At 45.8% G+C, this 15,791-nt stretch overlaps 1 protein-coding gene across 1 annotated transcript in view; it reads left to right on the forward strand.

The window, feature by feature from the left end:
- Positions 1-15,791, forward strand: part of ASNS (asparagine synthetase (glutamine-hydrolyzing)) — a 241,834-nt gene that overhangs the window by 191,189 nt on the left and 34,854 nt on the right. The gene's annotated exons all lie outside the window — the stretch shown is intronic.

Genomic DNA, 15,791 nt, shown 5'->3' on the forward strand with positions numbered 1-15,791 from the left:
TAGGAACTACACTACATGGCGCCCAACGTTTGGTAAGGCGATAAAACTAACGCAAGACACTAGAGTAACTCAGTCGTGCTTTTCACACAGATGCCTTTCTCCCGTAAAAACTCCAATAGACGTCTGGAATGGGTGAAAGGTTAATATCCGCCAGAACTTAGTAGGATGAGAAACCTATGTATTAATTCTTGGTTCTGTCAACGTTGAAGAATACAGTGTTCCAAAATATTATGCACCTAATCTTTGTTTCCTTGAAACTCGCTCTGCAACAAAACATTTTTAGTCAATAAAATGGCGGAAAGTGAAGAAGAAAGAGAAAGAGAAGCATTAGCAACTCAACTCTTAGAGGAAGACACAAATCTCCAGCAAGGTGACCCGAATGCTATAATCATTCCAGTCAATATAAGAAGAACTATAACTCTTAAACTTATAGAAAATGGACTATCATCCAGAGGTGGTACGGTCATATTCGTGATAGAGGCACATGAGTTTCGGCAGACAGAGGTGTTCTACACATGGATACATTTTCCAGCCGCACACGCTGTGAAAAAAAATTTCCACTATTACAAAATAGAGGAACCTCCGGATATATATACTCCTTTCGAGGACATCGAAATCCCACTAACTTACCAAGAGCACCTGCTCTGGTTTCAAGGCGCCCTAAAACATCAAAATCACATCACCAGGCATGGTCCACTAGGTAGACCAGGAGCCACGGGGCCGGTTCTAGCCAGCTACGTAACACACCCAGACATTGAAACAATGTCAAACGAAGAACTCCTAGTTAAACTAAAAGAATTAACAAAGGCATATAGAGAATTATTTCAGTTGGCAAGGTACGATATAGAGTACCTCCAGAAATTGAAGGAAACAGATACTACAGACCAACCATTTGAACTTGCCAGAATCATAGAAAAATCCTATGAAGAGCTAGGAAGAGATAGATTGGGTGGGAAACCGGTAAAACCCCAACTATCTGAAAATTCCAAAAAAAAACCCCACACCATTTATTAAAAATAATTTAAATACTCCAAAAAAGGTTGGGATGGTAATAAACAATCCACTCCCAAGGAAAAACGTTTCCAGTTCAGAGGAAGGTCTCCTCAATGGAGAGAAAGGTCTCCAGGCCTAGGAGGCAAGTCTCCCCAAAGGGAACCCTCTGAGAAAAGATACAGCCTTAGAGATAGGGATAAATTGAGAAAACCTGATAGATATCAAGTTATTGATACACGTCCCTCTCGATCTTTTCAGACTTCCTCACAGAAATCGGAAAGAAGAGGACGTCAGAACACAAGGAAGAGCACGTCAAGTCCAAAGACAAAGAACCTGCTCATCAAAGTAATAAATCACAATTTCCCAGAAAAAAGGTAGCAAGTATTAAAATTAAACATGCCGAGGATTCTGAGGACACAACTAAAAAACAGAGAGTGGGCCCAGACAATGCTAGACAGCGCAGCAGAAGTGACAATAGCTCGCAAGATCCTGATGAATCTTCTGGAGACAGTGGACACGAATGAATACATTCAAGTGGAAACTGCAGACACACGAGTCAGTGTGCCCCATAAACTATATGAAATAACATTACGCATAGAGGGAGATAAAACTCCTTTGGGAGAAACTTTCAAAAGGCTATGACATCCAGTTAGCTGAAAAAGATTGGCCACCAGAGTTTGTCAGGGAGTGCCCTCATGGCGAAGAAATGATTATGCCTGCCTTCTCAAATCATATTCCGATTCATAAAAAATACACATTGGCAAGAAAATGGGCAATGGCCCTAGCTCCTGCATTATACAAAAATCATGTAGGATGGGATGAGTATTCTCCTTCCCACAAAATCCAGTTAAAAAATCAACCCACTGCACAAAGGCAGTACCCAGTTAAACAAGAAGCTAAAAAGCAAGTCAGGGAGATCTTAAATCAACTTGAATATCAAGGGGTGATTGAAACATGCACCTCACAAATGAACAATCCTTTGTTTCCTGTCTCCAAGCCAGACGATTCATATCGCCTAGTTTTGGACTACACACATTTAAACTCCTGCTGCAAAACTTTTGCAGTACAAAACTCACACAGTGCAGAACTAATGAACAACATTGTGCGCAAAAAATATAAAACAAACATTAGACATCTCTAATGGATTCTTCTGTCAAAACATTGCACCTGAAAGCAGGTATTTGACCGCTTTCTCAATAATGGGGTCGCAAAAACAATTTTGCCAACTCCCACAGGGATTCAAGAATAGCCCAGGATTATTCTCAGCAAGGGTAACAGAGTTACTACAAATATATGATGATGAGGCATTATCATATGTCGATGACATCTATCTTACAGACGATGACCTGGAGACTCACTTAAACAGAGTGAACACCATAATACTTGGGTTCGCATCAGAGGGTTACAAATTCAACTTTAAAAAGTCAGAAATTGCCCATCTAACAGTCCTATTTTTAGGATATGAATTATCAAGTGAAGGCAAAAGCCTGGTAAACTTCCTAGAGAAGTGTGCAGTACTCCAAGCACCAAAAACGCTGAAAAATTTAAAATCAATACTAGGTTTTCTGAATTTCGGAAGAACATACATTCTAAATTATGCAGAGAGGGTTAAACCTCTCTATGAGTTAATAAAACCTGATTTCAAACCAATAAATTGGACTCAGAAACAGACAGAAATTTTAAGATCACTACAAACAGACATGTTAGCTAAAACAAAATTACAAACTCGCGACAACATACGCAACCTTGTAATCCGAGTCATCCCAGGAAGATGCGGATTCACATACCTGACCTCTAATGAGGGAGAAACGGTACCTATAGCTTACAAATCACATTTGTACACTCAAGCTGAAATGAAATTCAGTTCTACAGAAAAAAATCTGAGTGCGGTTCAAACTGCTGTAGCAAAAGAAAGAGCCCTAGCCCAAGGCAAGAGAATAACTGTTTATACAGCAGAATCAGCCCTTGAGGCACTAACAAGTCCACGCAATCTGAATACAGTGACATTAGATCCAAAATGGATACAATGGGAAAATTCTCTTGCTACAGAAGATGTGAAATACTATTTTGACCCGAAACTGAAAAAACTAGATCTAGAATTTGAACAAGAATATCCTCTGCCAATCGAAATTCTGCCTCTCGAACAATATAGCTGCGTAATCTATATGGACAGATTCGCACAACACTACGATGTAGATAAAAAATCCTACAATGCAGCGTGCACGATTGTCAAAGGTCGCTGGCTCTCTGGTAAATTCAGACCTATGATTACCAAAACTGAATCACTCAGAAACTGTTCAGCTGAACGAGCTGAAATAAGATCTTTAAAGATGGTGCTTGAAAATGCCGATCGCAAATTCTCCACACTAATAGTGTGCGATTCGCATTACTGCATCAAGTCATACAACACTGACATGGAGACAAGGAGCAAAAACAGTTACAGAGATGACACAGGTGCCACAATAAAGCATAAAACGCTTTGGGAACAAGTAGTTCTTTTACAGAAAGAACTACAAAAGACTCACGTGATACATACACTGAGTCATCAACGTGATGGCGTTCACGTTGCAGGGAATTCATTGGCTAACACAGCCACAGCGGAAGCGGTTCAACCGGCTTCCTTAGCCACAAAAAAGCGTTCAGAAAAACACATTGATGGAGAAACCATGCTGGCAGTAAAAGCCACACTAAAAGGCGATTATGCAGCATTACCTCTCAACTATCCACTCAGTAATACATACATAATTGATGCAAACTCCGTTCCTTTTGCTCAAATCCCTGGAGTGGGGGATAGAGTAATTCCAAACACGAACCGGAGAGTTTTCTTGATTGAAGACGCACAAATGGGACTGGGTCCGAGGCACCAACAGATCTTGAAATCTTTAATAGAATTACAATCAGAGTACTGATGGCCGTGGATGAGCTTGCAAATTTACAAATTTGCAATGCATTGTCCAGACTGCAACAGAGATTGCAGTTGTGAACCGGACCAGACTGTTGCCAGGACACCTTTATTAGAAAGCATCCGGCGATCTATAACGCAGAAATCCAACCGGAGAAATGCGTCCCCATAATTATTAAGACAAAATTAACTTAAAAATGTAGACCACCAGCGCTCGGCTGACGCCAGAACTGTTATAAAAGATTTGCGAGTCTTTATCGGCACATACACAATTGGCATGCTACATTCTGATCAGGGTCCTGCGTTTAGCTCTCGAGCTTACAAAGAGGCCATGACCAGCATGGGCATCGCATTGCGTTGTGGTGGTGTTGGGAGGGGGTGGCCGGGATGCCCGCCACCCCCTCCCAACACCACTTCCCAATGGGAGAAGACAGACACAGGTTTGAACTTTTGGAAGGCGGGGGGGAGTTACCCCCCCGGCCGTATTTATTAAAATATGAAACAAAATTTAAAACCTTTAATAAAAGTTTCATGAATTATGTACAATTTTACTTTTATTACATTTTTGATGAAGACATGTTCTTTGGCTAACCTTAATTGATCTCTAATACAAAGGTTTCCTAGCCGAGTCTAGCATCCTGAAAATGCATACATTCTAAATTAAAATTGTACATCCTAGCATTAAGGGCCAACGGCAAGGTCTTAACCGGTGTCAGATCCCTACTACTAAAATCCCGCCCTCACGGTGTGAGTGGCGCATGCGCAGAGGACTTTACCCTCATTGCCAACTGTAACTTCCCTTGTCGTGGGGGCCCCCTTTCACTCGACGCCATCTTAAAGGTCGTCCGAGTTCCCGTGTGAGGTATCTGGATGAAGGACAGCGTGGACCCCCCCCCCCCCCTATCCCCACACTCTCTTCCGCCGTCGCGGATATCCGGCCCTCGGGAAATTCGTAGGAGGGGCATCTAGCCGCCTCCCCCCTGGGAGGGGCCTATGGCCGTCTCCCCCTAGGCGACCCATCCTTAGTGGGTGCCGCCTCCCCGTGGAAGGGGCCAATGGCCGCCTCCCCCCGGGCGCTCCCATCCATTCTGGGTGGCGCCCCCCTCTAGGGACCTTGAAATTACTGCTCACCGATCATGACCTTACCGCCCGACCAAAAAAATAAATACGACAGTTGTTTTATGTACTAAAGGAAGAAAAAATTTTGACATAGCCTTGACGAGTCATCAACTTTACCTTTCTACAAAGGGAAAAAATGTCCTAAAAGCAGAAGCAACATCATTATATGAAACATTCCCTTACTTCTCTACAAAGGAAAAAAGGGCCTATACACTTCTTACTAATCAAACTTTATTCAAACAATCATTGCCATAGGGGCTGGTGGGTGGGTCAAAATTGCAGCTTGTTCCGTCGAGGGCTCACGAGCAACGAGTTGGTGCAGCCTTCAGAGCACAGGAACAAGAGGACGCTTCTTCGGATTCCCGCTCTATTTATCCGTCAGCGGGAGGGCGGGGACCCTCCTCAGGTACGCCTACTGGGCGTGGTCTTCCGTGCGGGTGTCTAGGACAACCCCTCCTGGGCGGGAAAGGGCGCGCCCCGGCTACGCCACTTTGGGCATACCAGCCGAGCCACGCCTCCCGCCCAAAATGGTTTCCCGGGGGGATCGGGGCACCCATCCATACGTTCGGGGGGACCGAGTGGTCGCCCCTTTCCAAATGGCCGGGATGCCCGCCACCCCCTCCCAACACCACTTCCCAATGGGAGAAGACAGACACAGGTTTGAACTTTTGGAAGGCGGGGGGGAGTTACCCCCCCGGCCATATTTAATAAAATATGAAACAAAATTTAAAACATTAAATAAAAGTTTCATGAATTATGTACAATTTTACTTTTATTACATTTTTGATGAAGACATGTTCTTTGGCTAACCTTAACAGATCTCTAATACAAAGGTTTCCTAGCCGAGTCTAGCATCCTGAAAATGCATACATTCTAAATTAAAATTGTACATCCTAGCATTAAGGGCCAACGGCAAGGTCTTAACCGGTGTCAGATCCCTACTACCAAAATCCCGCCCTCACGGTGTGAGTGGCGCATGCGCAGAGGACTTTACCCTCATTGCCAACTGTAACTTCCCTTGTCGTGGGGGCCCCCTTTCACTCGACGCCATCTTAAAGGTCGTCCGAGTTCCCGTGTGAGGTATCTGTAGGAAGGACAGCGTGGACTCCCCCCCCATCCCCACACTCTCTTCCGCCGTCGCGGATATCCGGCCCCCGGGAAATTCGTAGGAGGGGCATCTAGCTGCCTCCCCCCTGGGAGGGGCCTATGGCCGTCTCCCCCTAGGCGACCCATCCTTAGTGGGTGCCGCCTCCCCGTGGAAGGGGCCTATGGCCGCCTCCCCCCCGGGCGCTCCCATCCATTCTGGGTGGCGCCCCCCTCTAGGGACCTTGAAATTACTGCTCACCGATCATGACCTTACCGCCACAGGCCGGATAGTTGACCGACTATCCGGCCCCCCCACTCCTCCTAAAGGTCATGCTTCCTCAAACCCCTTAGCCATGCTATGAAGTCTCCTATGAGTAAATCATTCCCCTCCCTGGACAGGTGAACCCCATCATTCAGATACATGTGATCACCCCGAATACACCCGTGAGGAATGCTATGCAACTGCGCGGAGCGAAACAATTTCCCGATTTTATTGTTGACCCTTTTCACTGAGTGGTTCAACGCTGACACTGAAAGACCCCCCGCCAAATCTTCCTGGGGATCATGTGGGACCAGGCAATTGTGCACCCCGGGAGTTTCTTAGCCAGCCAGCTAACTGCCGATAGGATGTGTTCTAATAACACTCGTCTTCCCAGCTTCACTAAGTCATTGCCCCCCAGGTGTACTATGACTACAGATGGCGGTGACCTTTGCCGCCCTAAAAGACCCTCAAAAAACGATTGAAATTGGTCAAAACAGAGCCCGCCCTTCCCATGGAAGGTCACTCTGTACCCGTATTCCCCAGATGCGTGAGTCGCGTCACCTGCCTTGAATACGTCCCCGGCGCGCCTCATATATGAGTGGCCCACGACCCATATCACTCTCTCTCCAGTCGGTGATCCTTGACCGCTGGTCTCCTGATGTTGGGTCGACTTCCAATTCTGCCCCGCGAAACTGTAATTCAAACAAAAGACAAAAAGCGTGAGTGCATGTCAATTGACTTTTACAACATGTGCAATCGCACATACCTTTTGAAGCAATTCGAGGACCAACGGCCTAGCTGTTTTACTTCCTCCGCACTCTGACCCCGGGCCGTAGCCTCAGTAGCACCCCTATCCTAAATGAGTGGGTCCCAAAATCGCACGGGTCCATGCCCGCGGCAGCGATTGTCAGTGCTAGCACCCTCTGAAACTGAAATCTCGTCAGTGGGGTGCCATCATTGTGCCTAAGCAGGCTCCCCCCCCATGTAGCCGTCCTCAGTGCCAAGTATTCCTCTAAACACTTTATCGGACAAGTGGGGGACCCTCGTGCGCGCTGCACGACAACACTATCTCCCATAGCTTCCTGGTCTGTCTTGGACCTGGCTATCGAGATTACGATGGAATCACCGCTTATTCGTACGTGATCCCTGCACAAGCCTCCCTCCATATCCTTCTTGTTCCTTGCTACGAGTTCGCTTACCTGCATAGCCCCATGGAATGCCAAGGCGAAAGCTGCCCGGAACAGAACTGCTTCGAAAGGGGAGGTGCACGTCTCATCCAGCTTTGCTAAAAGCAGAGACAATCTGTCTAAGCTAATCGGGCGCCTCGTATCCTGCTTGCGACCCTCGAGGCGTTGCCAGCCGCGGAGTGCCTTCCTAACTAAAAAGGAACCCGTCGGGTCACTTATGCCGTGCAGCTGTGCCATGAACGAAATGGCCGCCCTATGTCTATTGGCCGTCGCCGCTGATCGGCCTTCTCTGTGCAGCGCTACCAGGAATCCCAGGAAGGATTGCTCCTGACCCCAGCTCTGTCTCCCTGTCGGACCCAAAAATGTGCAGTAGGAACGAAAATTGCCGCTTGTTCCGTCGAGGGCTCACGAGCAACGAGTTGGTGCAGCCTTCAGAGCACAGGAACAAGAGGACGCTTCTTCGGATTCCCGCTCTATCTATCCGTCGGCAGGAGGGCGGGGACCCTCCTCAGGTACGCCTACTGGGCGTGGTCTTCCGTGCGGGTGTCTAGGACAACCCCTCCTGGGCGGGAAAGGGCGCGCCCCGGCTACGCCACTTTGGGCATACCAGCCGAGCCACGCCTCCCGCCCAAAATGGTTTCCCGGGGGGATCGGGGCACCCATCCATACGTTCGGGGGGACCGAGTGGTCGCCCCTTTCCATACTCTTCTCCCTTCCATCCTGAGGGAAATGCGGTAGTGGAAAGAAAAAACCGTGACATAAAGCAATCTATAACGGCGAGGGTATTAAGTTCGGGTGATGGGTGGGTCAAGCATTTAATAATTGTCCAACGTAGTCTTAATAACATGCCAAGAAATTCTCTAGGAGGTATCAGTCCGTACGAACTATTGTTCGGTACTAGAATGATAATCCAGGATCTGGATCGTCAAATTTCAGTGGTAGAAGAAAAAACCTTTGATATCAAAGTCGTTTGGCTGTTTTACAGGACTTGAATGAAACAAGAAAGAGTCTAAGTAACATAAAGTTTAAGCCAACAACCACTGAAGAACCACCTGTCCCGGCAAGACCTGTCTGGATTCCGAAGACTGGGGATCTGGTCAGAGAAAAGATCGCGGTAAAGAAGGAATTTGGGCCTTCTTACAGAAAAGCAGTACCTGTTTTAGCTGTCAGCGGAACAAGATCAGTAGTACTGCTGCCACTTGTTTTATTTATTTATTTTTTAAACTTGTAGGGCGCAACAGCTACCCAAAAAGGGTTTCCCGGCGCCTAGAACACAGCACAGAGGATGGAAAGCGTTCAGCTGAGGTCGTTCAAGATTATTGATCGAACTACCAGGTTTTTATTTCTTTTCTGAACCTGGAGTAACTCCCCTCCTTTCGTATATGGGGTGGTAGTGCGTTCCAGATGGATCGACCCTGGTGGGCAAAGGATCTCCCTCCCATCCTGGAGAGCTTGAATCTGAGCACACAGAAATTTGCTGCTGATTGTGAGTGTAGGTTTCTTTTTGGGATGTAGGGATGAACTAATGCCTGAGGGTATTTGGGTGCGTACCTGCTTTGATTTTAAACATATAGTTTAGGGTCTTGAATCTAATGCGGTTTTCACCCTCAGCCAGTGAAGTTCACGCAGGTGTTTTTTGGTATGTAACAAAGAAGTCGGGCAGCCGAGTTCTGTACAAGCTGCAGTCTCTTTATAACTGCCTTGTTTGCACCTAGGTTCAGGATGTTCCCGTAGTCAAGCCGAGATGTAACTAAGGCATTGACTACTGTTTTCTGCGTGGAGATGGACAGCATCCATAGGATCTTTCTGAGCCATTTTAGGATGGTGAAACAGAGGCCAACTACTTTGCTGACCTGTTGCTTCATGGACAATGAATTGTCCAAGATTACCCCCAGATTCCTTACATGGGGTTACTGGTGTAGGAAGATTTCCCATCTGGGAAGGCCAGTGTGAAGCGTTACAAAGATCTGGCTGCTTACCCAGGAGGAGAATCTCCGTCTTGTCTCCATTTAATTTCAACTGGTTTGTAGTCATCCAGTTGAAGATGTTCAGGAGACCTAGTTTGAGGAGGGACGGAGATGATGGATGGGATTCTGACAGCGAGAAGACAATCTGTGAATCGTCTGCGTACATCATAAGGGTAAGTCCAGATTTCTTCCACTAGGTCCGCCAGGGGTCTAAGATAAAGGAGGTTGAAGAAAAGCGGGCTGAGGATAGAGCCCTGTGGTACTCCATGAGGGGAGTTGACAGGTCCAGAGCACGCAGCGGATGATGCTATTTGGAACGTCCGTTGGTTCAAAAAGGATCGAATCCATTGCAAGGCATCACCACGGATTCCGTTTTTTTCTAACGTGGTGAGCAGCCTTCTGTGCGACACAGTGTCAAAGGCTGCGCGTAGGTCGAGAAGAATAAACGCAACCGTTTGACCGTCGTCAAGGAGTTTCCGAATGGTTTCAGAGACTCCCAGCAGAGCGGTTTCCGTGGAGAAGCCCGCTCGGAATCCTGACTGAGTTGGATGGAGAAGGGAGTTTTCTTCCGAAATAGAGTTATTTTCTGCATCACTTGCTGGTAAAAAGGAAAACAGAATTGTTTCCATCGATCTTGTGAAACCACAAACATGTGGCCGATAATAAATAGCAGGCCCAGTGGACTACCAAGAAATAGCAGAAGACCAAACTTTGCTACAATCCAAGAGGTTCAAACTGAGAGACAAATCACATTCGATAAACCTTACTTACTCCTTCCCACGTATTAGGCTTAGGTAAGGTACACTGGGGTAGCCGTATCTTGGAAGCACCAGTTGAGTTTGTTAGTCAATGTTTTTATGTATGTATATATTTTATCCATTTTAAAGTATTATATGGCTAAGAAACCATATCAATGCTTTTACAGTATTATTTCATAATACTACTTTTACTGTACGCACTTTACTTTATGATACGTATTGTAATTGTGGCAATTCATTTCTCTTGCATGAGAAAGAAGACTGCTCAATAAAATAACACCTTTTATTGAAAACGCCCGTCGCTCTATTTCTCTGCAATCTGGTGGAACTAAGCATGCACGACTGACTGAGTGAAATAGTTGTCTATTGTTTTCACACGACTCTGGAGTTACACTCTTTATTCTGGGGGAGCAAAGTTGTCATGTGTATGCAGTTGTCAGAAACTAATCCCTTCTTGTCTAAATCAGGACGGTTAACCCTTTCCTGAACATTCGAGAACGTTTCTAGTGACCTCTGAGCTAGCTGGCAAAACTAATTAAGTCTAACATAGTCAGTAGAGACCTGGATGACCCCAGTCCTACGTCTACACTGCTGTTTATGTTATTCCAATGCGCAGAGCCTATTGGGAATATAGGAACCACACTACATAACGTCATGCTTCTCCATTCTCAAAACACAGGGATGTGCCGTATTCACAAGAGTGCTGTGCACCCCTCTGTTTTCCGTATGCACTGGCGCTCAGTTCAGCTGGCTAGCACCAACCCAGACACCCTTGCACCAGAGTGCAAGGGTGTCTGCGTTGGCGGAAATTATTGTATATGTGCAGGAAGGTTCCCCTTCCTACAAATAAACAATCTTTAAATGCCATTATGTAACTTCTATGTGTTAGAATTGGCCCTTTTTGCAGGGTCATCCTTGAACTTGTTGCCTTCCTCCTAATACCAGTATTTGTAAAGCGCACAGATACCTCCAAAGTGGTTTCCCGGCGCTGGGAGCCCTCTGGAAGATTAAGCAAGCTATTGCCCTGAGTCACATGGTACCGGGCTAACCTGCTCCCGACACCGGGAATCGAACCTTGAACCCTGTAGTCCGGAGTCAGGAACCCTGGCCACTGCACCACACCTCTTCCATTCTTCCTAGTCTTTTCTGACATGGAGTTGGTGGTTTTAGGACTGTGGGCACTTTAGCACTGCTGTCCAGTGTAAAGTGTGTGTGCTCTCTGTGGTAAACATGGTAAGATTGGTCTATACCTGTTTGGCGTATTTAATTTACTTATCAGTCCCCAGTAAAGTGGTATCTAATATTCCACGGGCCAGTAAATTAAATGCTACCGGTGGGCGCTGTATCTTTATTGCTTAAGCCCCAGAGAGGGGGACTCCTTGCAAGGACAGGAGGAGTGCTTGTGGACTTCAGCGCTGGGCTGCGAAGTATGCTGAAGGGGAACCCGGTGTGGGGACTCCCCTGTGGTCCTTGGAAGCAGAGCCGGAGCCTACCCCGCATTCTGAGTGCTACACAAGTAGAGCGCGAGCCTACCTCGCATTTTCGGTTCCTGGAGAAATAATGCAGATGGCCAGGAAGCCAGGCATCTTGCCTGGTTGTGGGCGTGGCCGGAAGAGAAGTGCCGGCAGGAAGACAGGCAGAGTTGTGCCTGAAGGAGGGCGGGAGCCTACCCCACCACCATGACCTCCCGATGGGGCAACTGTGTTTAGAAGTCCCGGTGTGAGGCTTCCAAGGTACAGTGGTGCCAAGGCTAACGTTTCCACAGCTGCACCGCCTGTTTGAGGGCAGCTGCAACAAGGGGGCATTTTGTTGTAAGAGTCCCGGAGTGGGGCTCAAGAGGCACTGTGGTGCCAAGGCTCTTTTCTCCAGCTGCACCACGAGAGCGCGGCCAGCTGCAATGAAGGGGAATTTCTTTTGATCTCTTGGAAGGGGTGTGATGCATCCCCGCCCCCAGTGCATTGTGCACAATTGTCTTCGCTGTCAAGGAGCCGGAGGGCCAGTTGGAAGGCCCCATTTAGAGCCCTCACTTTCAGGGCAGAGGGCATTTAGGCCCCAAAGAAGGCCATTTGGCCTGGGCCCTCTTTTTTGGAATTGGGATGGCACAAGGCCCTATAAGGATGCATAATGTGTTTATGCCTATGATAATGCATAAAGTGTTTATGCCTAATGTGATGCAGACATAATGCGTTTATGTTGCTTGTGATAATGCTGAGTTCATTATTTTACCAGTAGTTACTCATTGTGTTATTACTTGTGCTTTCTAGTGGTTCTGACTGTGGCCTGTTCATGTATATAATCCCTTGTAAATTACTGCCTGGTGCCAGTTGGCACAGTGTACATGTGTGATTATGATTCTAATGTGTTTATGGTAATATAAAGACTATTTTTATATATAACTCTGTGTGGAGTTTATTTTGTGGTATGCCTAGTGTGTCGCTGCTGTTGTGTGTGTTGTGCAAACGCTTTACACATTGCCTCTGGGGAAAGCCTGACTGCTCGTGCCAAGCTACCAAGGGGGTGATCGTGGGTTATCTTCAGTCTGTAACTCCCTTGCCCTGACTAAAGTGGTGGTTTCTGCCTGGCTTAGGCACTTGCCCTAGCCAACCAGAAATCCCTTTTCTAACACTATGTTTGCTGCTTAATGCGTAGAAGTTGCAAAATGGCATTTAAAAAAAATTATTGTTTATATTCAGGAAGGGGGACTTTTCTGCACATAAACAATCGTAGGCAATTTGCTGTTTCTATGTGTGCTGCACCAGGCTGCACACATGAAAACAGCAAAAACTAGAAGAAATAAAGCATTTCACCTCGTTTCAACTGTTTAAGATCAGGTGTTCCCTGGTCTTAATTTTGGCACTGCCTCTTATGCACTGCCTCCTATTTACGCTGCCCTTGTACACTCAAAACCACTTAATTACTAGCCACATAATTCTACAGCACACCATGCCACATAATTCACAACTAACAAAGTAATCTAACCCACATAATTGCAGTCCACGCCACATACATCAACTCCACTCCATAACACACGGGTAAAAGAAATTGTCATTTACAAAGCAAGTAGCTCTAACTCTTGCAAATGAGCAACCTATTGGCATTGCCAATGCCTGTTTTTCTTTCATTGTGTTGCTGTGTCGGTCGAGCAGGATCTAATTGCTAGTTCTCTTCTTTTAAGTATTGCCTCACTGCAGTCTGTGGCAGTGTCTGCAATTTTCTCTTAATTCACCCCCCTTGCTGTATGGGTTTGATTCACCAAGGTAAACGTACACTTTTGTGTAAGTTTAGGTTTGTTTTGGAATACACCTCTGCAGTACTAAACTTACTATTAAATCAGAGTTTGTGAATGTGTGAATTACAAAACAAACGTAAACTTACATACAATTGTAAGTTTGCCTTTATGAATTAAGCCCTATACTTTTTTATATCACCACAACTTTGTATCAGAAATTGCCTTGAAAGGGTTGCATTGATGAGTTCAAGTGCTTTATGATCCTGAAAGGTGCAACAATTTAATTGTCTATCTTTAAATGGAAACGTGCTTTATCAGATTCGGAAAGAAGGATTGTTGCTGTAAAAGAAGCACATTTTTATTTGAGCTTTGCCAAGTCATACATTTAGTAATCTACTGAAGTGGGATTTGACATACTCAAGATTGCTTTGGTGAATAGGTCCCAATATTTCAGGAAAACAGATATCCAGACGTGAACGTGTATTGTATCTCAACTAATATCCACACGCAGAATAAACACTGCTCTAAAATGGGAAAGAAGAACTATGATTCGCATAAACAGTCTTAAGGGTTGAGGAATTAGAAAAAACGTGTTGTTCATCAAAAGTCCACCAGATGGCGGAATTGCTTTAATTGTATTTTCTGTCGCCATTATTAACGTACATATGAAGATATGCCCTTTTGACGCATCACACTAGAGAGAAAATGAACTTGGATCCGGTATTCCAAGTTTTCCATCTTATTCCCAGCTTGTAGTATCCGCTGTCTCAAGTGGATAATCCATCTGGTATCATAGGTCTCGACAGGGAAATCTCCCTGTGGATATAACGAGGAGCTCATAACAGGGCCCTAAGTTGGTAAACTAGACTTTGCACCTGAGAGTTGGCTGTGCTCGCAAGATCAGTACACAAGATGGATTGTTATTTCTTACCCGATGGCCAGGTGAATCAGTCAGGGTGACGGGTGCAAGGCGAAAGGGCCTGCTAGAAAGGACTCTGCCTTTTAATAGCTTCCTTTGTGACCGATGAATGTTCAAGAGCTTTCTTGAACTCAAGCATCGATTTGTGGCCGGAGTGTAAGCTTGAATTTATGTCACAAGTGGATGGATTAAATAATACAACGCCTTGACCGGAAGGGGTCATTGATCGGTTTGGCGAATATGCAACCAGTCTACTGAAGTTAAGGAACTCCCCTACACAAGCCCCTCGGTGATGTGCCCTCCTGCCAAGCACCTTGACCTACACAGCAGGAGCCCTTTCTGCAACACTGTGATGGCTGCAGGGCCCGATTTCTCAAAAGCCAAAATAACCAAAGCCCCTGACACGCTGAGAGTTTTCTACCAAAGTATCAGACCACATTGTTCTATTTTTAGGTCGAGCTAGACAGCGCATGCGCTGAGTTTGACCTGCAGTGATCCGTCTGTGGGCTTGAAGTTTTTTTTAATCTCCTTTCTTGCTATTTGCAGGCCCATTATCATTTGGTCATTCTTGTTTTTTATTGGTTTAAGGCATGCATTTCTCTTGCCTCTTTTACTAATGCCCCTCCCGAGAGCACCGGCCAAGTACAGTCTTCTTCCTCAAGGTACTTTTAAAAGTATTGCATTGCCGAACTTTTTTTCTTTTTCATTTGGTTAATTTTAAATGCATTCACTTTTTTTGTTTGGAGTGTGACAGAATCCCCTCTGTGAGTCTAGCCATTGTGACAACAGGCCTCCTTTATAATTTAATACATATACTTTTGCTCAGGGCTTTATGTGGGATGAAAAGACTGGGGGGGTTTCTCAAATGGACGTGGCCAATGTAATTAGGGCGTGACTTAAAACACATAAACCAACAATCTGTGCATAGCATAGTGTGCCGCCCGACTTGTATTTTGCTGTTTCTGTCATTGCCTCCAGATATAAGATACAGCAAGTAACATCATACCTACAACAAGGCAAGACTATTGGCTTTGTCAATAAATAAGCAGCAAATGTGGCTTGTATATAAAATTGAAAAAGCTTCCACTTAAAGCCATGCTGACACCACAATGATGTTAATGCTCCTTAGTTTCAAAAAGAAAAGGGAAATCCAGTGAGAAAATGCCTCTATTTAAAGGATCTCCCTTCCCTACAACGCTCACCTGGCAAGATGTCATGCTGTAACTTCTCCACTAGTGAGAAGTGAGCAGTGTGATGTGGCTGCTGTCACTGCAGTCCGGAAAGAAAACGGACTGCCTGTGCCAGGGCACAAAACAGAGCCCAATTGAGACCCGTTTCGAAACCCACTCAAACAAACTGCTGGTGCTCA

The sequence above is a fragment of the Lissotriton vulgaris genome, chromosome 10, assembly GCF_964263255.1.
Source record: "Lissotriton vulgaris chromosome 10, aLisVul1.2, whole genome shotgun sequence".
Lineage (NCBI taxonomy): Eukaryota > Metazoa > Chordata > Amphibia > Caudata > Salamandridae > Lissotriton > Lissotriton vulgaris.